The sequence below is a fragment of the Enhydra lutris genome, unplaced genomic scaffold, assembly GCF_002288905.1.
Source record: "Enhydra lutris kenyoni isolate GAN:26980312 unplaced genomic scaffold, ASM228890v2 scaffoldscaffold103, whole genome shotgun sequence".
NCBI lineage: Eukaryota > Metazoa > Chordata > Mammalia > Carnivora > Mustelidae > Enhydra > Enhydra lutris.
In genome coordinates, this window is record NW_019154187.1 from 913,436 (window position 1) to 937,821 (window position 24,386).

Sequence of the window (24,386 nt, forward strand, 5' to 3'; positions counted from 1 at the left end):
ATCTGGAAGCCAGGGGCACCTTGGTGGCTCAGTGGGTTAAGCCTCTGCCTTTAGCTCAGGTCATGATCTCAGGGTTCTGGGATCAAGCCCTGCATCAGGCTCTCTGCTCAGCATGGAGCCTACTTCCCCTTCTCCTTCTGCCTGCCTCTCTGTCTAGTTGTGATATCTCTCATTCTGTCAAATAAATAAATAAATAATCTTGTGAAAAAGAATCTGGAAGTCACTTCGTATTTCCAAAACCCATTCATTCATTTTACCACTGTGTCTTCAATGACAAGGATAACTGTCATGTTCTTTTCTATCTGATTTCTAAAGCCTTATATAAAATATTTTTCAATCAGTAACGTTAATTTTAAATATATTAAAGGTTTCTAAATCATATATTTATTTATAAACCTGTGGGCATTAATTTTGAAATGCTACAGCACTTTTTAAAACTCTAGAATTTGTGTTATTTTATCAATTCTAATAACTTCCCAAAATACTTTATTAAAATGATAATGTGTATGCTTTTCTTTTGTGATAATTTACTGATAAAGATTACTGCTGAAGGGATGCCTGTGTGGCTAAGTTGGTTCGGTGTCTGCCTTCAGCTCAGGTCATGATCCCAGTCCTAGGATCAAGTCCCATGTCGGGCTCTTTGCTCAACAGGGAGACTGCTTCTCCCTCTGCCAACTGCTCCCACTGCTTGTGCTCTCTCACTCTCACCAATAAATAAGTAAAATCTTAAAAAAAAAAAAAAAAAACTACTGCTTAAGTTACATAGCATTTCCTGGACTGGATCTCAGGCTAGATATTTAATAATTTTGTAAATGATGCAAGAATGGGCTTTGAAATTAGCCCACACTCCCCCTAGAGTCATTGCTTGCCAGGCAGGCTTCTTCTCTCTCCTGGCTGTGGCTCCTTCCACCATTGTTGCTACCTCTGCAGTTGTTGCTGTCTTCATTACTCAGGAAACTGTCCCAGTCTCAACAGAGCTACTCCCTTGGGGTCCTGTGGCACCCTGAGCAAGATCTGTGTGTTCCTATGAGGAGGCCAGGGTGACTGCTTTCTGAGCATACTACCTCAGTCCATCTGTGTGGGTGTCATTGCTGGGCCAAAATCACATGCAAATGCTGCCCTCAGCTCCTCTGCTCACATATGGATTCAGACAGAAAATTGTTAAGAACTTTAAAATGGCAAAAACATGGCATTAAGCCAAGCAGAGAACCTTTGTGAGTCTGGGACCCTGTACAAGGACACAGGCCACACACTCATGAGGCCAGCCTTGAGAAAGTTAGAATGAGTGACTAGGAAGAGATTGTTATCATGCAAACCAGGAAAATAGAGGGAATATCTTCTTTTGTCAGTGCAATCACTGAAAATAATCTGAGGGTTTCTGAAATTTGGCAGAAATGATCCAAACTGATCCCTTATCTCTTACAGGCAGTGAATAATGGAGAAAATCAGGAGACCATGATCTGTCATAGTCCTTGATATACTATGGCCTAAAGGAAGCCACATCATGTCTCTGGTCTTAGTTTTATTCAAAGTAAATGGAGACATGGTACTTGATATTTTCAGTAAATGCTTCCTATGGGGCACAATAATGGTTCTACATTTCTAGGTCCTTGGCTGAGTCACCCCCTGTAGTAGAAAATAGATTAACAAGAGAAGACCAAACAAAAGATTAATAACACATTCTATCTCTTGTATATGGAGAGACTGAGAACAACTCAGTAATACCCTTATATTGTCCAAGCTGTTACTTCAAAACCCACCTTCAAGCAGTGGTACAGGGTATGCATGTGAGCCCACAACTGCTCAAGTCCCAAATACACATAGAGAAGTGGTGCTGGCAGGTCCCTGGTACTCCCTGTGTACTTCCCTGGGAAGAATTGCAGTGGGCATACACCACAGGAGTCTGTGGAATTTGGAAAACACAAAAGTGGTTTGTCCTGGAGGATTTATTGAAGAGAGGGTCCATTCTGGGCCAGAGATTCAAACATGACCATTTTTATTCTCATCCTCTGAGGTCCAGAAAGCTTCCAGGGAACAAAAGCCATAGAGAGGACTAGCTTACATCGAGCTCATCCCCTTAACAAGTTGTGGGACAACTGCACCCCAACAAAGACATATGAGAAACAACACAGGAGGCCCCTCACCCAAAACACAGACTAGATAAACAGGTGGACCAAAACTGTATGGATTCCACAAGACTGTAAAACTCCAACACCAGGGAAAATAATATATTGAGATTGAGATGTTTCCTCAAGATTCATTTATCTTTCAGGCTAAAATTTTCATTTTTTTCTTTTTTTTAACTTTCTTCCCATTTCAAATAGATTCTTATTTCATCATTTATGTCTTTCAGTTACTTTTTCACATCTACATTTCATAGATATAAGCTTGATTTCCGACCTTTTTCACACCATTAAATTATATATAAGGTTTGTTTGCTTTTCAGTTTGGGGATATAGTATCTTATATCACACAGACAAAAATTCATTCAGGAACAAGTGGATCACCTTGCTTTGTCCACCTTGTGAGAGTATAGTAAACCCCCCTTTTTTTTTTCTTTTTTGGTTTTGTTTCCTTTTTCTATTGTGACTTCAGATTTGTCTAGGATGTATTTTGCTTAGGTCATGGTTGATATTTTGGACTCTGCTCATCACTCACCCATCCTTCACTGGGAAAAATGACTAGAAGGAATTCACAACAAAAGAAAGAACAAGAAGCAACTTTCTCTGCCACTGAGCTAATCAGGATCAATATAAGTAAGTTGTCAGAGTTGAAATTCAAGATAGCAACTATAAAGTTAATATCTAGGCTTTAAAAAGTGTAAGTGACACCATATGATAATTGACTCTCTCTGCTTGACTTATTTCACTCAGCATAATTTCCTCCAGTCCCGTCCATGTTGCTACAAAAGTTGGGTATTCATCCTTTCTGATGGAGGCATAATACTCCATAGTGTATATGGACCACATCTTCCTTATCCATTCGTCCGTTGAAGGGCATCTTGGTTCTTTCCACAGTTTGGCAACCGTGGCCATTGATGCTATAAACATTGGGGTACAGATGGCTCTTCTTTTCACTACATCTGTATCTTTGGGGTAAATACCCAGTAGTGCAATTGCAGGGTCATAGGGAAGCTCATAACAAATAGCATGGAGGACATGGAGTTAGCAGAAGGCAGTTGGGGGAAATTGGAATGGGAGGTGAACAATGAGAGACTATGGACTCTGAAAAACAATCTGAAGGGTTTGAAGAGGTGGGGGGGGTGGGAGGTTGGGGGAACCAGGTGGTGGGTATTAGAGAGGGCATGGACTGCATGGAGCACTGGGTATGGTACAAAAACAATGAATACTGTTATGCTGAAAATAAATATAAAAATGATAAAAAAAAGTGTAAGTGACAGTATAGAATCTCTAAGGGGTGAAATAAAATCTAATCAGGCTGAACTGAAAAATGTTATGAATAATATGCTGTCTAAACTGGTTGCTCTAACAGCTAGGGGCAATGAGGCTAAAAGAGAGCAAGTGATCTAGAGGACAGGATATGGAAAGTAATCAAGTTGAGGAAAAGGGAAAAATACAACTAATACCCCATGAAGAAAGTCTTTGAAAATTTAATGATGCCTTGAAACTAACCAATGTCAGAATTATTGGGGTGCCTGAGGGAGTGGAGAAAGAGGTCTTGAAGGTATATTTAAGGACATCATAGCTGAGAACTTCCCTAATCTGAGAAAGGAAAAAAAGCATTCATGCCTAAAGGCAGAGAGAACACCTCCCAAAATCAATAAAAATAAATTAACAACAAGACATATAAGGGTGAAGTTTGCAAATCTTAAAGAAAAATAATATATCCTCAGAAAAGTTAGGTTCCTTACATAAAAAGGGAGGGATATCAGAATCACATTAACCTGTGCACAGAAACCTGACAAGCCATAAAAGGCTGGAAGATATATTCAGGATACTAAATAAGAGGAACATGCAGCCAAGAATACTCTATCCAGCAAGGCCATCATTCGGAATGGAGGAGAGATAAAGAACTTCCACAACAGGCAGCTGTGCAAGAAAAATTAAGGGCTATATTGTAAGGGAAGAGAGATCCCAAGAATAACATAGGCCGGAAAGAAAAACTGACAATCTACAGAAACACGACATTACAGGCACTAAATTCGTATCTTTCCATAGTTACTCTGAATGTAAATGAGCTAAATGTTCCAATCAAAAGACACAGGTTATCAGATTGCATTAAAAAAGCAAGACCCATCTGAATGCAGTCTACAAGTGACTCACTTTAGTCCAAAAGACAACACACTGAAAGTGAGATGGAGAACCATTTACCACCCTAAAGGCCCAAAACAGATATCAATCCTCATATCAGACAAATTAGATTTTAAACCAAAGCCTGTAGTAAGAGATCCATAGGGGCAATATATCATAGAACAAGCAGATCTAACAATTATAAATATTTAAGTCTCCAACCTGGGACCAGACAATTATATAAACTACTTAATATACAAAGTAAAGAAACATATTAATTACAATACATTAATAGTAGGGAACTTAAACCCTCCACTCACAGCAATGGACAGTTCATCTAAGCAGAAGATCAACAAAGAAACAAAGGCTTTGAGTGACTCATTGGACCAGATTGGCTTCACAGATATATTCAGAAGATTACATTGTAAAGCAAAAGAACACTCATTATTTTCAAAAGCACATGGAACATTCTCCAGAATAAATTACATACTGGGTCATGTATCAAGTCTCAACTAATACCAAAAGATTGGAATTATTCCTTGCATATTTACAGGCCACAATGCTTTGAAACTGGAACTTAACGACAAGAGGAAATTTGGAAGGAACTCAAACACTTAGAGGTTAAAGATCATCCTGTTAAAGAATGAATGGGTCAACCAGGAAATTAAAGAACAAGTTAAATGTTCATGGAATCTAATAAGCATGAAAACACATTGGTTCAAAATCTCTAGGATACATCAAAGGAGGTATTAAGAGAGAAATGTTCTCAAAAACTTTCCAACAAACAAGAGTCTAGGGCCAGGTGTCTTTTCAGGAGAATTATATCAAACATTTAAAAAAGAAATAATATCTATTTCACAAGCTGGTTCCACAAAAATAGAAATAAAAGGAAACCTTCCCTATTTGTCCTATGAGGCCAGAATTACCTTGAAACCAAAACCAGACATTGACCCCAATTAAAGAGAAGAATTATAAACCGATATCCCTGATCAAAATGGATGTCATAATTTTCACTACTATATGAGCCAATAGTATCCCAAAGTATATTAAAAGGATTATTCACCACAGCCAATTGGGATTCATTCTTGGGACACAAGGGTAGTTGAACATTCACAATTCAATCACTGAAATAGAGCACATTAATAAAATAAAAGAACCATATGACCTTCTCAAATGATGTAGAAAATACATTTGACTAAATACAGTATTATTTCTTGATTAAAACTCATAAGAGTGTATGGATAGAGGAAACCATCCTCAGTATCATAAAAGTAATTTATGAAACACCCGCAGTGAATATCATTCTCAGTGAGGAAAAGTGAAAGTTTTTACATAAACTTAGGAGCATGAGAGGGATGCACACTCTCACCAATATTGTTCAAAATCATACTAGAGGTCCTGACCTCGGCAATGAGACAACAAAATGAAATAAAAGACATTCAAATTGGAAATGAAGATATCAAACTATCTCCCTTTGCAGAGGACATGATACATATGTGGAAAACTCAAGACTCCATCCCAAAATTGCTAAAACTCATACAGCGATTTGGTAACATGCCAGGATATGAAAATCAATGCACAGAAATCAGTTGCATTTCTGTACACTAACAATGTGACTAAAGAAAGAGAAATTAAGGAATTGGCCCTATTTATAATTGAACCAAAAATCACAAGATACCTAGGAATAAACCTAACAAAAGAGGTCAAGGACCTCTACTGTAGAAACTACAGAACACTTATGAAAGAAACTGATGAAGACACAAAGAGATGAAAAAACATTCCATGCCCATGGACTGGAAGAATAAAAAATGAAAATGTCTATGCTGCACAGAGATCTACACATTCAGTGCAATCCCTATCAAAATAGCATTGACATTTTTCATATAGCTAAAACAAGCAATCCTAAAATTTGTATGGAACCAGATAAGACCCCTATTTGCCAGAGGATTGTTAAAAAAGAAAACCAAACCTGGGAGCATCGCAATGCTTGACTTCAAGCTATATTACAAAGCTGTGATCATCAAGACAGCATGAAACAAAAACAGACACATAGCTCAATGGAACAGAATAGAGAACCCAGTTATCAACCCTCAACTCTGTGGTCAGTTGATCTTTGAAAAAAAGCAAGAAAGAATAGTCAATGGGAAAAAGAGAGAGAGTCTCTTCAATAAATTGTACTGGGAAAATTGGACAGCCACATGCAGAAGAATGAAACTGGACCATTCTCTTACATCATACATAAAGATAAACTAAAAATGAATGAAGGAGCTAAATGTGAAACAGGAATCCATTAAATTCCTAAAGGAAAACACAGGCAATAGGACATATGTCTAAAGGCAAGGGAAACAAAAGCAAAATGAACTACTGGGACTTATCAAGATAAAAAGCTTCTGCACAGCAATGGATAACATCAACAAAATTAAAAGGCAAGCTATGGAATGGGAGACTGTATTGCAAATGACAAAAGAAGTAAAAGGCTGGCATCCAAGACCTACAAAGAACTTGTGAAACTCAACACCCCAAAAACAAAGAGTTAAGTCAATAAATGAGCAGAAGATATGAACAGACATTTCTCCAAAGAAGACATAAGAATGTCCAAAAGACACATGAAAAAATGCTCAGTATCACTTGGCATCAAGGGAATACAAATCTAAACCACAATGAGATTCCACCTTAGACCTTTCAGATTGGCTAAAGTCAACAAGACAGGGAACAACAAACATTGGCAAGGATGTGGAGAGAAAGGAACTCTCTTACACTGTTGATGGGAATGCAAGCTGGTATAGCCACCTGGAAAAACAGTATGGAGATTCTTTAAGAAGTTAAAAAATGGAGTTACCCAATGACTCATAAACTGCACTACTGGGTATTTATTCTAAAGATATAATTGTAGTGATCCAAAGGGCACATGCCCCCCTATGTTCATAGTAGCAATGTCCACAATAGTCAAACTGTGGAAAGAGCTGGGTTGTCCTTTGACAGATGAATGGATAAAGAAGATGTTAGGTAGATATATGTGTATGTGTATGTATATGTCATATATGACATATATATGTACACTCACATATATAAGAAATAATATGTATACACACATATATAAGAATATATAATATACATATATTCTTATATATAATATATATATATATGGTTGCTCAGCCATTAGAAAAGGTGAATACCTATCATTTACATCAACGTGGATAGAAATGGACTGTATTATGTTGAGCTAAATAAGCCAATCATAGAAAGACAATTATCATATGGTTTCACTGATATATAGAATATAAAAACAGGGCAGAGGACAATAGGGGAAGGGAGGGACAACAGAATGGGAAGTCATCAATGAGGGAGAAACACTTAACTACAGGAAACAAACTGGCAGTTGCTGGAAGGGAGGTGGGTGGGGATAAGAAGGAATTGGGTAATGGTCATTAAGAAGAGCATGTGATGTAGTGAACACTGGGTGTGATACACCACTGCTAAATTACTGAAACTATCTTAACTTATCTTAAACTAATGATGTCCTATGACCTAGCTAATTCAATTGAAATAATAAAAATAGACTATATTGAACTGTTATTAATATATGATAACAAAGAGTCGTATATGTATGGCATATATTATCTGGAAGAATTTCACAAATATAAGTACATTTGAATGTAAAATCTGTAAACAAATATAAAGCATTATACTGAAGACATGAAAATGTATATATACCATTAAAAACTCACATTAAAAAATAATAAACCTATGTTTAGTAATTAATGTTTCAGTATTTTATGTCATTTTGTAATGATCTAGATATTTAATGACTATATAGTATTTACTTTAGCTTAGCAAAACTATGATGTTTAGGTCGCCAAAAAGATTTGGAGGAATTATTAACACATATTAAAAACTATTATGTCTATTATATTTATTTTATTTCTTTGTTCGTAACAATTATGTTTAAATTACTCTTTAAAAATTTACCAAATTTATTTCCCTTGATGACAAAATTTGTAACATAAAATGAACTATTTGACTAATAAACCAAAGTACAATAAAATTTTCATGTCTGAATGATATTCAAGTTTGTTAACTCTTAACATGTCTTTTGCAATTAAGCCACCAAATTTAAACTAGCTTTCATTTACCATATATTATCTTATATTATGCAAACTTGAGAAGTATTCTGGTTAATTTCCACTATATTCTTTGGAAGTGTAAGAGTCATTTAATTTATATACATGGTTAATCTTCTTTAAACCAATTAATCAGAGCTATTTTATAATCATATACATAAAAAAACCACAGCTAACATAATCCTCAATGAGTAAAAACTGAGAGCTTTTCCTCTACAGCCAGGAACAAGACAAGAATATCCACTATCTTCACTGTTATTTAACAATTACTGGAAAACCTTGCCCCAGCAATTAGAAAACTAAAGCAATAAGAACTATCTAAATTGGCAAAGAAGAAGTCAAACTTTCACTATTCGCAGAAGACATCATACTCTATGTAGGAAGCCCATATATATACATACATATATATGTATGCATATGTATATGTATACATATATGTACATATGTATATGTATATGTATGTCTATGTATGTCTATGTATATCTGTATATACACATATATGTATATCTGTATATGTATACATATGTATTTATAGGGACTTTATTGAGTCTGTGTATAATATACACATAAATATACACAAAAAATGTGTGTGTATAGATAGGGACTTTATTGAGTCTGTGTATAATATACACAATAATATACACAAGAAATGTGTGTGTACATACATACATACATATACATATATATATAGAGAGAGATCTCTATCTATATCTATAGTTGTATATATATATATATATATATAGAGAGAGAGAGAGAGAGAAAGAGAGAGAGAGAGAGAGAGAGAGAGAGAAACAGAAAAAGAAATCAAGGAATTGATCCCATTTACAATTGCTCCAAACACAATAAGATACCTAGGAACAAATTTATCCAAAAAGTTAAAGATCTTTCCTCTGAAAGATCTTTCCTCAGAAAACTATAGAATGCTCATGAAAGGCATGAAAGATAACACAAAGAAATGGAAAAACATGACATGCTCATTGATTAGAAGAACAAATATTGTTAAAATGTGTATAATACCAAAAGCAATCAACACATTTAATGCAATCCCTATGAAAATGCCATCAGCATTTTTTAAAAGAACTATGGAAAGCAATCCTGGACTATGTGTTGAGACACAAAAGACCCTGAATAGCCAAAGAAATCTTGAAAAACAAAATCAAAAATGAAATCAAAATCAAAACAAAATCAAAAACAAAAATCAAAACTGAAAGTATTGCCATTATGGGTTTCAGATTGTAGTATGAAGCTGTAGTCATCATGACAGTATGTCTTAGGCACAAAAACAGACATATAGATCAATAAAACAGTGTAGAAAACCCAGAAATGGTCCCACAACTATATGTTATTTCAACAACACAGCAAAGACTACCCAGTGGACAAAAGACAGTCTCTTCAACAAATGATGTTGGAAAAATTAGACAGCAACATGTGAAAGAATGAACCATTTTCTTACAACATATACAAAAATAAAACAAAAATGAAGAAAAGACCTAAATGCAAGACAGGAATCCCTAAAATTCCTAGAGGACAACAGAGGTAGGAATTTCTTTGACCTCAGCCATTGCAACTTCTTACTAGACATATCTCTGATGACAAAAAAGAAAAGCAAAAATGGACTGTTGGGATTTCATCAAGATAAAGAGCTTCTGCACAGTGAAGAATTATCAGCAAAATTAAAATACAACCTAAAGAATGGGAGAAGATATTTGCAGATATCTCATTTGATAGTTTTATTAAAAAATTAAGCCCCTCAAAAGTATTTGTGAATTGTTGGCTTTTGTATGTAGATTGTAATGTTGTGTAGAGTAATGAAATGCTCCATCCGCCATTGTTGGTCAATAATCGAGAAATAGCAAAGTTCATCTCCTTGGATGCTACTAGCACATTTTCTGTACACATATCTTTTCACTCATTTGGCTATAATCAGGGAAATTAGGTCTTGATTTTCCAGTAAAAGGGGAGAGACTGAGTGCAAAAGTATTTGAGGAGGTGTCCCTTTAAGGAAGTACAAAAAAAAAGATGTAACAGAGTTGATGGCTAATTAAAAAAAAGAGAGAGATGAATGATCAGCAGAAGATTAAATTTTTAAATGAAAGAAAGGAAGATAGAGTTTTTTGGAAAACTAAACATGTGGCTTTATTTGGTTTATAGAGTTGAAGTCAAATAAGTGTGTGGATAAAGATGAATCAATTGATGAGAGAAGACAGGACAAAGAGATCTTGATTTTGCTCTGTGTTTGAATGGGTACCAAGAACGTTTCCACACTCTGCTTCTCACAGATCAACTGTGACTTATTCAGAGATCTGTGTCTTCAGCTCTTGACATTTTTTCTGTGGATTTCAGTACCTCCTCATAGAGGACAGCCTGTTAGATCACAGGTCATGCATTTACCATATCCTTTGCTGGAAGGGGTTTAATAAGGGATTGGATATCAGAGCAAGAAGACACCAAGTCCTTTCAGAATAAAAAGTAATTTACCAACAAGACAATGTTGGAAATGGGACAGATCTCAGAATGAATGTCTACTGTCACAACATCATCCAAAAAAGATTCACCATCATAAGAACTCACCAGAGACCCTAAAGATTATCACATTGTTCTCTGAGTAATAAACCTATTTACTACTTAGTTCTGGGCTGAGAGCTATGGGAAGTGAAGGGCTGAGTCTACACCTGTGGCAAAACAAGGGGAAAGACCTGGAAAAGGAAAGTTGCAGAGCAGGCCACTAGCTCAGGTTTAAATCAAGTAGCAGAATCAAACATAAAATGCAACCACCATGAACAAGTCTTCTAGTCTGACTTCTGACCGTGCTGGTAATATCATACTGGAGCCTAAGAGAAATTATTAATTTACCTGACAATTATAAATAGGATAGTTATCAAAAAATATATCAAGACATGGGAAAAAAGGGAAATAATGACACATATAATTATAAATCTTTATTCAAGATGTAAGGGCTGTCTGAGGATATCAATTAAATGTGTAGATATTTTAAAGTTTTATGTACATAAAAATTTATAATTGTATACAATTGAAGTACATTAATGTTTAAGTTATTGTCTACATGATAAATATCCACATATAAACTATAACAAACTATTAATTTAAAAGGTAAATTTGGTTATATGGATGGTTTTGTAAACATTCCTTCAGAGTCCTTATTCATGAGAATGATTTTTATACTGAATTAGAACATGTTTAGTTGTTCCCTAATGGTTCTATAAGTAAAATAATTATTGTGGACAAGTTGAAAACAACTCAAGAAATAATTTATAGAAAATTTCTGCATGTAGTCAAGAAAATCAAAATAAGTGGACCTTGGTATTGTTCCTTCATTGTTAAATACCTGAATGATCTGGGACTAACCATTTAACTTTTCTAAGCTGTAATTTCTTTATCCCTGAAATAAGAGGGAGATAAAAAATTACTGGGGATAAGAGTAAAGTAGATTTTTCTAAAGTGCCTCCTAACTCTAAAATTAAAATTCAAAGTTTTGACAACAATACAATGAAGTTGGAAGATCTTTGTGATAGGCTAACATCTGGCCCCAATGATCCCTGCTTGCCATTATTCATGACCTTGAGTGTTCTCCCCTTGAGCAAGAGCTGAATCTTATCACTTATAATATTAGAATACAGAAAGACTGACTTCCATTTTGTTTTGACTCTCCACCTCTCTCCCTCCTTCCTCATCCTCCCTTCTCTCTTGAAGGAAGCTAGCTACTTGTTATGAGATATCCCATGAAAAATCACAGAAGTGAATGAAGCTCTTGATCAGCAGCCAGCAAGAAATTGAAGACTTCAGTCCAGCAACCCAGGAGGACTGAACTGAGCTCTGCTGACAATACCTGACTGGACTTGGAAATAGGTCCTTTCCCAGTGGAGAACTGATGAAACTGTAGCACCTGCTAGCACTTTGATCACAACTTTGTTGGAACTCTTAAGGCAGAGGACCCAGTCAAGCTTCACTCAGATTGCTTATGGGGAGAGCTGTGAGGTAATCAATGTTTCCTGTTCTATATTGAGAGAATTGTTACACAGCAGTAGATAACTAATGTGGTCTCCAAAGACAGATCACTTCTATTTTGAAAGTACCAAGAATATCAGATTCATGGAAGGGGAATGAGTAATTCTCATCATGGGCAGAAGATATGTTCAATTCAAGAAGTATTTCTAATACCACCATATGTTCAAGTAAAGTTGTAAAGGAATAAAAAAGAGTATCCCCACTGGGAACCAACTTATAGGCTTTATGCAAACTAATTCAAATGTGACAGGATAATTTACCAAATCTATTCCCTCTTATCCCCTTTCCACTAAGCTAAACATACTTCCAAACCTCTCCTGCAGTGATCTATTTTTATGTGACTGGACTCGAATTTATTAGGGGAAGGTCAATGAAACACTTTCAGGGTTGGCCCACTAACATTTCCACATCCTTCCTGGATCCTGCTTGATTCAGATGAAAAGAATGAACTTAGAAGGACTAATTATGTACTATACAGTGGGTAAATGAACATAAAAAAATAAAGAAAAGGAAAAAGAAAGAATAAGAGAACTTTGTTCTTTAGGTAGAGAAAACCAAATATAATCCAAATATAATAATAATAATAATAATAACAACAACAACAACAACAATAAAAATCAGTGTTGAATATCATGAGAAACAAGATGTCAGGAGATTGGGGATCAGATATGTGACTCAAAAGGGAGCCATCTGCCTATCAGCAGTCTATTTTTTACTTCAGCAAACAAGAAGTACAGTTCTTTGATTGTAGCCATTGAGCCACTGAGATCTTGAAGATTATCTACTAAATCAAATAGCATTATCCTAATAAAGCAGAGAACAACACAAGGCTTTATTTATTTATTTATTTATTGGAAACAGTGAACATTATTAATAGAATTTTACATTAAATAAAGAATTTCCATTGAAATATGATCATATTCTCAAATTTAATATTCTAAATACTTGGTCCATTTTTTTTTCTTTTAATATCAGTAATTTGTATTACAATGTGAACATTTTATGACTCTTTAACTGTTGGTGGGAATGGAAGTTGGTGCAGCCACTTTGGAAAACAGTGTGAAGATTCCTTAAGAAATTAAAAATAGAGCTTCCCTGTGACCCTGAAATTGCACTACTAGGTATTTACCCTCAAGATACAGCTGTAGTGAAAAGAAAGGCCATCTGTACCTCAATGTTCATAGCAGCAATGGCCACAGTTGCTAAACTGGAAAGAGCCAAGATGCCCTTCCACAGACGAATGGATAAAGAAGATATGACCCATATATTCAATGGAGTATTATGTCTCCCTCAGAAAAGATGGATACCCAACCTTTTTATCAACATGGATGGGACTGGAGATTATGCTGAGTGAAGTAAGTCAAACAGAGAAAATTAATTATCATATGGTTTCACTTAGTTGTGGAGTGTAAGGAATAACATGGAGGACATTGGGAGAAGGAGAGGAGAAGGGTGTTGGGGGAAATCTGAGGAGGGCTTGAAGCATGAGAGACTATGGACTCTGAGAGACAAATTGAGGGTTTTGGAGGGGAGGGGCGTGGGGGATTGGGTGAGCCTGGTGGTGGGTATTAAGGATGGCATGTATTGCACGGAGCACTGGGTGTGACGTATAAACAATGAATCTTGGAACACTGAAAAAATAAAATAAAGTTAAACAAAAAGTAAACCTTTCAATAAAAGGACTTAGAAAATTCATAAAATGTTCACACAAGGCTTTATTTAGTGAGAACTCTAATTTTAATACATTTAATAAGGATCTGAAGGTGAACTATAATTGGAAAAAATGTGCTGGGATGTGACTTTTAGTCATTTATCTTCAACAGTCAGTAATAATATGAACTTGGACAAGCCACATTACTATTCTGGGCTAGGCGATCTCTGAGATGCTTTTCCTTTCTAAATGCCTTTAGAGTTAATGCCTCACTTTTAGTTTTAGTTTTTGCTTTTGTTTCTTGAAGTCTATGTCAGGTTAGACTTTCTTCATGTATGTCTTCTAGATTTGAAAATTGAAGAACACCTTCCATCTCCATTATACAGTGTATCATCTATATTTTCCACTAATTTTGTGGGAAATATCATTTTCTTTTTTTTTACCATAAACATTTTTAATTATGTTTAGCTTGTTAACATTAGTCTTTGATGTAGTGTTCAGTGATTCATCGGTTGTGTATAACACCCAATGCTCATTACAACAGCTTCCCTCCTTAATAGCCATCACCTGGGTGCCCCTTCCCCACGGCCCCCTCCCCTTTGAAACCCTCAATTTGTTTCCCAGAATCCAGAGTCTCTCCTGGTTTATCTTCCTTTCTGATTTCTTCCCTTCAGTTTTCCCTCCATTCCCCTATGGTCCTCCATGTTATTGCTTATGTTCCACCTATGAGCGAAAGCATATAATTATATTTCTCTGCTTGACTATTTCACTTAGCATAATACTCTCCAGTTCCATCCATGTTGATGCAAATGGTATGTATTTATCCTTTCTGATGGCTGAGTAATATTCCACCATGTATATATACCACATCTTTATCTGTCCATCTTTTGAAGGACACTTTTGCTCCTTCCACAGTTTGACTACTGAGGACATTGCTGTTATGAACATTGGGATGCATGTGCCCCTTCTTTTTACTACATCTGTAACTTTGGGGTAAATACCTAGTGGTGCAATCACTGAGTGGTAAGATAGTTCTATTTTTAACCTCTTCAAGAACCTCATATTGTTTTCCAGAGTTGCTGTTCCAGCTTGAATTCCCACCAACAGTGTAGGATGGTTCCCCTTTCTCCACATCCTTACCAGGATTTGTTGTTTCCTACCTTGTTAATTTTTGCCATTCTAACTGGTATAAGGCAGTATCTCATTGTGGTTTTCATTTTAATTTCCCTGATGGCTAATGATGATAAACATTTTTTTCATGTGTCTGTTAGCCATTTTTATGTCTTCTTTGGAGAAGTATCAGTTCCTGTCTTCTGCCCATTTCTTGACTGTATTATTTGTGTTTTGGGTGTTGAGTTTGAGAAGTTCTTCATAGATCTTGGATATCAGCCCTTTATCTGAAATGTCATTTGCAATTGTCTTCTTCAATTCCACAAGTTGCCTCTTAGTTTTGTTGACTGTTTCCTTTGTTGTGAAGAAGCTTTTTATCTTGATGAAGTCCCTAAAGTTCATTTTTGCTTTTATTTCCCTGCCTTTAGAGATTTATCTTGCAAGCATTTGCTGTGGTCAATGTCAAAGAGGTTACTGTTCATGTTCTGCTCTAGGATTTTGATGGATTCCTGTCTCACATTGAGGTCTTTCATCCATTTTGAGTTTATCTTTGTGTATGGTGTAAGATAATGGCTTAGTTTCATTCTTCCACATCTGGTTGTCCAGTTTTCCCAGAACCATTTATTGAAAAGACTGTCTTTTTTCCCCTCATTGCATATTCTTTTCTTATTTGCCATAGATTAATGTATTCTTCCATTACAACATCTTTATTACTTTTTCATATGTACCTGTCCCTGGTCATGTTCTCCAATAATGTTATAGGTCTTTAGCATCAGAGATTATATTTTATTCATCTTTGTCTTGCTAAGACTTAGCTCCATGTATGGAACATAGTGGAATGGAAAAATGTATGGCTGAGTGAGGATGAAACATATATCATGTAGTTAATCAAGGTTCATGTAGGGCAGTGAGAGAGCATAAGGGGAGAGAGGGGAATAGGGTCTTTTAGCAATGACATAGAACAGAGGGGAGGAGTTGTATTAGGTCTGAGCTACCACAAATAGATGCAACCTAAACATTAACTGTCCCACATGGTAGCAATTTGTTTAAAGGGGATAGGTAGGGACATGAGATACCCTACTTAGCAATGAAATTGGCTAAAATGTTGTCATTTGCAGAAATATCACAGCCTGCTGTTGCTGATAATTGTAGTAAATGAAAGAAGTGAAAGAGCTTGGGGAACAGAATCCAACAAATTTTTGTGATTTCTCTAAATCTGGCTTGTTCCCAGAGTTGATTACTCCTAACAGGACAGAAACATGGAAAAAAGAAATGAATCTACAAATCCGGATTTTATCCCCTTGGGCCTCTTCCCTGGTATAAAACATATAAACGTGCTTGTCTCTGCAATTCTTCTGATATACACTGTGGCTCTAATAACAAATGCTATCTTTATATTCCTGATTTGGGTGGATTCTCACCTCCACACACCCATGTACTTTCTGCTCAGCCAGCTGGCCTTCATAGACCTGACATTAATCTCTAGCACTGTACCAAAGATGGCAATTGACTTCTTCTCAGGGAAGAGAAGTATATCACAGGTGGTCTGTGGAACTCAGATCTTTTTCTTCCTGACTCTAGGAATTGCTAAGTGTATCCTCATCACCCTCATGGCTTTTGACCGTTATATGGCCATTTACAACCCTTTGAGATACACCCTGATCATGAGTCAGAAAGTATGTCTGCAGATGGCTTCCATTTCCTGGGCTGGAGGTACCCTTATATCACTCATACACACAGTGTATGCTATGCATTTCCCCATCTGTAGTTCTAGAGATTTCCCATTTCCTCTGTGAGGTTACGGCCATCCTAAAATTGGCCTGTGAGGACATCTATGCTTAAGAGAAGGCTGTAGTGATGACAAGAATTGTGGTGCTCCTCATTCCCTTGTCCTTTATCCCATCCTTTTATGCTCTCATCTTCCTTCCTGTCCTCCACATGAACTCTCTGGAGGACAGAAATAAAGCTCTGGCCACCTGTTCCTCCCACTTGACTGTGATGAGCCTATACTTTGGTCCACCCATGCTGGTCTACATGAGGCCTACTTCTTATAACAGTGCCAAGCTGGACCAGGTTCTCTTTATGCTTGGTGCCATCCTTACCCCCATGATGGACTCCCTCATATATAGTCTGAGGAACGAAAAGTGGTTGGAGCTCTGAAAAACATGTTGGGACTCTGCCTAACCTCAAATTACACCACAAACCTAAGAGGAATGTCAATTACCACCTACCCCTATTTCAGTCAAAATCAGCCCTACTCAGATGTTCAGGTCTCAGTCTGGTCTTTCCATGCTTAAAATTGCAATGGGACTGTCTTTATGGATTCAGTGCATATATTAAAAAATCTAGTGAAACATGCTTACCTTCATGCTTCCTTGAGAGTGTTAGACTTACACTTTCATATTGTGAAATTTCAGTATTTATGCATATCAGGATTGGTGATGATTGATCATGATTGTCTTTGATGATAGTGGTAGTAAATATGATGGTGTAGTTGGAGTGCTGGTACTTAAGGTGGTTGAGGTAGTGATCATAATGATGATGAAGTTTCACCTAGAAGAACAATAAGAACAATAAGAAGAAGAAGAAGAAGAAGAAGAAGAAGAAGAAGAAGAAGAACTGAATTTATTATAATTTTTTTCAACTACAGAGGGAAGTATATCAATTTCAGACCTTGAAGGAGGCCAATCACCACAGAAAGTCTACGGATGTTCCATCTCCCAAAGATCTGTAAATGAAGATAAGAATTAAATTGAGTTCTTGGTTTCTAATCTTTTAAAGGAAGAGGCTAGATTATAGACCTAAACAAAAAGCCAATTAAATTATCCTAATTTACATATTTTTCTTCTTCTTAATTTTTCAAATATTTTATGAAATTGTCCCAATCATCAAAAAGAATCTATGTGAAGACAATAATTTTTGTTGTTGTTAATTTCAACTTTTTATTATATTAGATGATGGAAATAGTTACTTTCAGGCTTATATTACTGCAACTTATTTGATTTTTTTTTAACATTCTAGTGACTTTCTGCCATGCAATGTCAAAGGAGTAAATATTCACATTTTAGCAGAAGGAGAAATAGAGTGAATGTAGCTGACCCTATAAATTTGGAAACATCTTTGTCCTAATACCTTACAGTATAAATGCAAATGGACTGCTATTGAACCTAAAGGATTTAATAATTTACTATTATACTCATCATATTTTAATTGTCTTAGTTCAGTAACTGAAGTAGCACAATGTAAAATTACTTAGACACAGTTATTTAACATCCAGAAAGCGAAGTGAATATAAGAAATATACCTGGGAAAAATTAAAATTAGAAGACATATCCATAAGTCATTCCTAAATCTTTAGGGGAAAAAAATAAAGATTATTTATTTTTAAATCTGAAAAATGTTGAGGATTATATGAAAGAAATGTTTTGATATCCAAAAAGGATAAGTAGCAAAGTTTTAGGATATTCAAATAAGTGATTACTATAAATTACTTGTGCAAGGAAGAAATATATGTGCCAATCGAATCATAGACCAGGGTGGGTTGAGAGAGAAGTATAAACCAAAAATATTGATTTTTAAGAGTTTTTAAGGAATCTCTACACCCAATGTGGGGTGAGAGCTTACAAACCTGAGATCAGGAGTCACCTTCTCTACTACTGAGCCAGACAGTCACCCCTAAATTAGAAATATTTTTGTAGTGATTAAGCTGATATATGCAAGGATGTGTTCTTTAGCCCATAAGCATTTACTGAAGTATTAGCTGTCAGGTTTGAAAAATTCTATTTTTTTGAGCATTTCTAACAATAAAGCAGAATTCCTTACACTTCAGTTTTCTTTCCAATATAAGCATTCTGTTACACTGAATAAAACAATAGGGGTGGTAGCTTATAAATGTCCTACCCAGAATGTTAAACATCTACTCAAAGAGCCAATTTGCTTTCAATTTGTTTCAGTGAAGTGGAGCCACATTTTGGGAAAAGTCTTATGTTTTATAGGAAAACACTTATTATATCTTATTAACTACCTAAAGTACTTTGTCCCATCCCCCAAAAAATTGTGGTAGATCTCCTTTCCACAACTGGGATGGAGCAGTAGGAGTCCACTTGGGTGGGACTTGAACTAAAAAAGGAAGTAAGATCCATAGTTCTTATTTGCTAAGGGTCTGGTGGCTTCACACGAAGTTGTATAAGCACTTTCTTCTTCCAAACAGGAATAAAATGGGGCTTTAATTCATTGACTTTTTTTTTTTTAAATACTAAATGAGAAAGGCTGCAAAGAGAAAAGCTTCAGGAAATGTTCACATTATTTTGCTGTCTGTTACAGTTGTCACACCGCTTCTCAACAGAGTTTTCGTAAATGCAATAAATAATCAACTGAACTTAGCAGTTAGGAAAAAGAAAAGGCAACCCAGGGCCGATAAAGAGTCCATTGCTTTGTCAAAATCTCTCCTCATGGAGAACAAAACCATGTGGCAGAAAACACTTCTTTCCTATATAATTGGAAGCCTTTCTCTAGAAATGCCTAAAATAAAAGATAGTTATCTAACACAACCACATTACTTAAAGTTCTGTAAAGAACTGAAGTGAGACACTTAAAAAGACAAAATAAAAGACTAAGTAAATATTTGTGACAGAGTGGGGTAAGGAATAATGGAAAAACAAAGTTCTCTCTTCTTAGACTGGAATTTATCTGGTGGAGAAAATCATCACACTCTTTAATATAAACTTAAGCCTCACTAAAACAAAGATTACTTTTTATAGATGACTGAAATTGCCACTGGTCCCTTATTGGCCCCTTCATTTGAACTGAGCAATTATATAACCTGCATCCTCACTATCAAGCAGCATCTCTGCACTAAATACCTTAAATCACTCCTAAACTCTAAATAATTATTCTAACTTCACAATTTCAGTTCCTTCATTTGAACATTTCTTTTCTTCTCCTGAATGAGTTACATCTCAATTCTTTGGCCATTTTATTATACTTTAGCCACCTCCCAAGCCCACAGATAGTCTTGCCATATTTTTTAAGGTCTGATTACAACAAATTGACTGTGTTGGTTGGGGTTCCCATTGGTATTCCTATAGGATGTGAAGACTCTATATAAATATTTTCATCCTGATTATTACTTTTTGGCCTGTGAGGAGCTTGTGCCCCTCTTCTCTCATGTGGGATCACTAACTCATTGGCAAAAATCTAAAGTCAGACTATAATAATCCCACCTCAGTCTTTAAAAAATGCTGTGCAACCAGTTATTCTAGAGCTGAGAAAATCCTGGTCTCCATATAATTTTAACAGTGTTGCAATGAAGATTGTTTAGTGTTTACACCTAAAAGAATTTGAAGAGTTAGAATCAGGTCTATATAACTTCTTCAGTTTCAAAGAAAAGAACACCTACTTGAAGCCTGAAGTCAAAGAATGCAGGAATATGCATTGTACATTCTTTGAATAATCCCTTATCCTCACCTATGTCCTCTCTTCTTCTGTCCCTCCCTCGTATTTCTTCCTCCTTCTCTTTTGATTTATCTCTCAATATATCTGCCTTTGTTTGTGATTACTCATCCATCTTAGGTCTCCCACGCCTTTCAGTATACCTTTCTTAATGACCTTTCTGAATTCATTGATATTTATAGCCTTTTTCATTTTCCTCCAAATCTTTTTGCCATTTTCCCTTTCCCATCTCAAATCTCACCTTTCTGCTTTAAAGTGTTGCAAACAGAATATTTCTATTTTTTACTTTTTTATTATTTATAAAGGTTTTATTTATTAATTTGAGAGAGAGAGGGAAAAAAAAAGAATCAAACTCCCCACTGAGCAGAAACTCCAATTCAGGGTTCCATTCCAGGACCCTGAGATCATAACCTGAGCTGAACACAGATGCTTGACTGACTGAGCCACCCAACCCTGCAAACAGAATATTTTTAAATCTTTGTTCATTGAATAAAATTTTATATTCTAATATATTTTATGAATCAATATAATTGAGGATTTTATATTTCTCACTCTAAGGAAAATATCCAAGTGTTTATATATGGGAGCTCTTTTTTAAAAATTTTATTATCAGTCATTTAGTGATCAGAAAATGATTTTTTATGCCTAATATTAATACATTCCTGTATTAAGAGTTAAGGATATAGACAAATAATTCAAGCAATTTACTCTTCCACCAGAATCTCAGAACTGAAATGAAATACTTTACCTCCAGAAAGCTTTTATTTCATACCTTACCTTCATACTCACTAAGCAATATAAATGCTAAGAGCTAACTTTCTAAAGCTGCATATATATGGCACTAATAGATGAATGATTCCAATAATGTGATTATTTGGCATTATACAAACAATATATCCAATCAATTGAATGAATCTTTCTAACTTCATTATAACCCCCAGCATTGTACAACCAGAACCACCCAGATATGTTTCCTCTTATTTAATGTAATACTAGATAACTTTCTTCAGAAGATCTGACACTGAATCTTCTCAGAAATTTTATTGAGAAGGAGAATGCACACAGGGGTAGAGGGACAGAGAGAGAGAGAGAGAGAGAGAACCTTAAGCAGCCTCCACCCCCAGTGTAGAGCTCAATGTGGGGCTCAATCTAACAACCCTAAGATCGTGAGATGATATCAAGAGTTGGACACTTAACCAACTGAGCCATGCAGAAGCCCCTGCAATTTTCTGAATTAATCCATATGACACCAGCAACAGGATGCAAATAAAAACCATTTGTGTTACAGTGACTGAGTCACCAATTTTCTGCCATAACTGATGCTTCTGCAGACTGAGTCATTCACCAAGTATGAACCCAAATGTACATTTGTATATCCAGTCTTCTGCAGTGTCTTTCAATTGAGTCCATCCCCAAGTTTTAATTTAAGAATACTAGACATTCTTGTGTCATTTCTGGATCATTCTCACCAAGATCAAAACTATGTTATCATGTTCTTAGGGTGATCTGGATCACTTAGATCAATCCTAGATTCCTATGTTCACCAAACCAAACAGCTACTTAATAACAATAAACAAAATGGCATTTTCCACACATTCAAAATGTTGCACATATTTGAATATTGCTAATAAAGTCAGAAGTGAAAAGTTTACATTAATAAAATAAAAAATATGTTTTGCAAAAATTTACAAAAACACAGAGTGATTTTCCTGCTCATGAACACAGACTTTTTTTCTTTTCTTTTCTTTTCTTTTTTCTTTTCTTTTCTTTTCTTTCCATAAGCTTTCAGGTAAAATTAGTTAAAGCTAAGACATAAAATTAGGAAATAAACTAGTTAATGCAGACTTTGTTTTCTGGAAATATTCTCTAAGGACTTCTTTGTTTCCCCCCTTCCACTCATCTTCTATCCAAGTTGTTTCTGTCACTGGAAAAACAGTCCTAATTCAACTTCATGAAAATTGCACCTCCTTCTCTGCCATAGTTTCATCCACCACTAACTCTAAGGTAACCTCCAACTTCTCAAAGTAGAGGACACTATCATAAACAGGCTATAGAACTCATACTTTCTTTTATTTGACGTCTTACTAAATGTTCCCTATTAACTCCTCTGTTGTCTGAATGATTTCTGGCTAACTGTCAGGTCTTGGTGAAATTCTCACTGAGTTATAGGTTATAGTTGTCTTGTTTTCTCTAAAGTTCATGTAATATGCCATATATTCCACTGTCAGTATTCTGGAGCTGGTTCATACTGAATCAAGAGACCCAAGTGTTAAATTTCAATAATTTGGAAAGTTGGCTGTAAGCCATTAGTAGTTTAAAATTGTCCATGGTAGAAGTACTTAAACCATGAGGACTGAAAAACTCTTCCAGTCAGATCTTTTGTTTGTTTCATTTTAGGTGTTTTTTTTTTTTTTTTCTTTTCGTGAGCTACTCGATCAGCATATCACTGTCTGTATCCATGGCTTGAAAGAGATGCACTATTTCTTCTACGAAATAAGTGCCCTTCTGAAAATCACTTCTGAAAGTACCTCTAATGGAAAATTTTGAAGTTTAAAATTTCATGTTTCTTTTATACTTAATCTTCCTCCCAACCCCACAAGTACACCCTGCCACACACACAGGCACAGGAACATAACACTACCTAAATGTTTCTGACCAATAGGGTTCTGAGACTCTCCTTTCATCTAGACACTGTGAGATCTCTAACAGAGACAACCCATCTACAGAAGCTAAAAACAGCCTACTTTTGTCTTTAATAATATAATTACTCTGATGCCAATACCACATCTATTATCTAAAAACAAAACAAGACAATACAAAACAGGAAGCTGCCAATAGTTCTGAAAAGAGTATTAAGCAATACATTTTTAAAGATTTTATTTATTTATTTGAGATAAAAAGAAAGGGAGCGTAATCATGAGCTGGGGGAAAAGGCAGAGGGTAAGGGAGAAGCAGATCACCCACTGAGCAAGAAGTCTGATGTCAGACTCAATCCCCATACCCTGAGTTCATGACCTGAGCTGAAGGCAGACACTGAAGTGACTGAACCACCCAGATGCCCTTTAACAATACAGTTAGACAAAACATAGAGTAAATACAGTAAATACTGTACCCACATACCCAAGAGGCTCAAATAACCCCAACATCAGAGGCAAAGATGAAGAAAATTGTAAGGGAACATCATAATAAAATCTCTTAAATTAGTGTTAAGAATACAATATTAAAGCACTGAGGGAGAATAAAAACAAACATATAGAATAAAAGGAGTAAGAATTACAGGAGACATCAAAAACAGTGCATTCCCCAGCAGGGAATGGACAGATAACTACAGAGTACATAAAGAAAAACTTAGCAAACAGGAATTATACATGCAGAAAAAACAACTCAAAAATGAAGGCATGCTAACAAAAATGCCAGAGTGAGAATTCATGAAAATAAATGTTACTTACATAAAAGCAATACAAACATGGACAAATTTTCCTGAATCAACTTTTTCAGAATTCTGGAAATTAAAGAAGGGCTTTCAGCAATCTGGAGACCATCTGTTCAATAAAAGAGACTGAATCTAAGTTAAATTAGTGAACACTGTGGACTTTTGTCTGTCCATATCCTCTCTTCTTCTTGAAGACCAATACTCTCAATAATGGTGCAAAGCAGGAACTGAGCAGCCACTGGAGGGAAAAGACAAAGCTGGGTTTCCTTCAAAGCCTCATTCCTGGACCCAGATAATTCACATTATTGAATTGGTTTGTTGATTTCCTGGAAGACCTGACTAGC

The 24,386-nt window shown here is 35.6% G+C and overlaps 1 pseudogene; it reads left to right on the plus strand.

Moving 5' to 3' along the window:
- Nucleotides 1-16,417: 16,417 nt before the first annotated feature.
- LOC111139369 lies at nucleotides 16,418-17,455 on the plus strand (annotated as a pseudogene).
- Nucleotides 17,456-24,386: the final 6,931 nt, after the last annotated feature.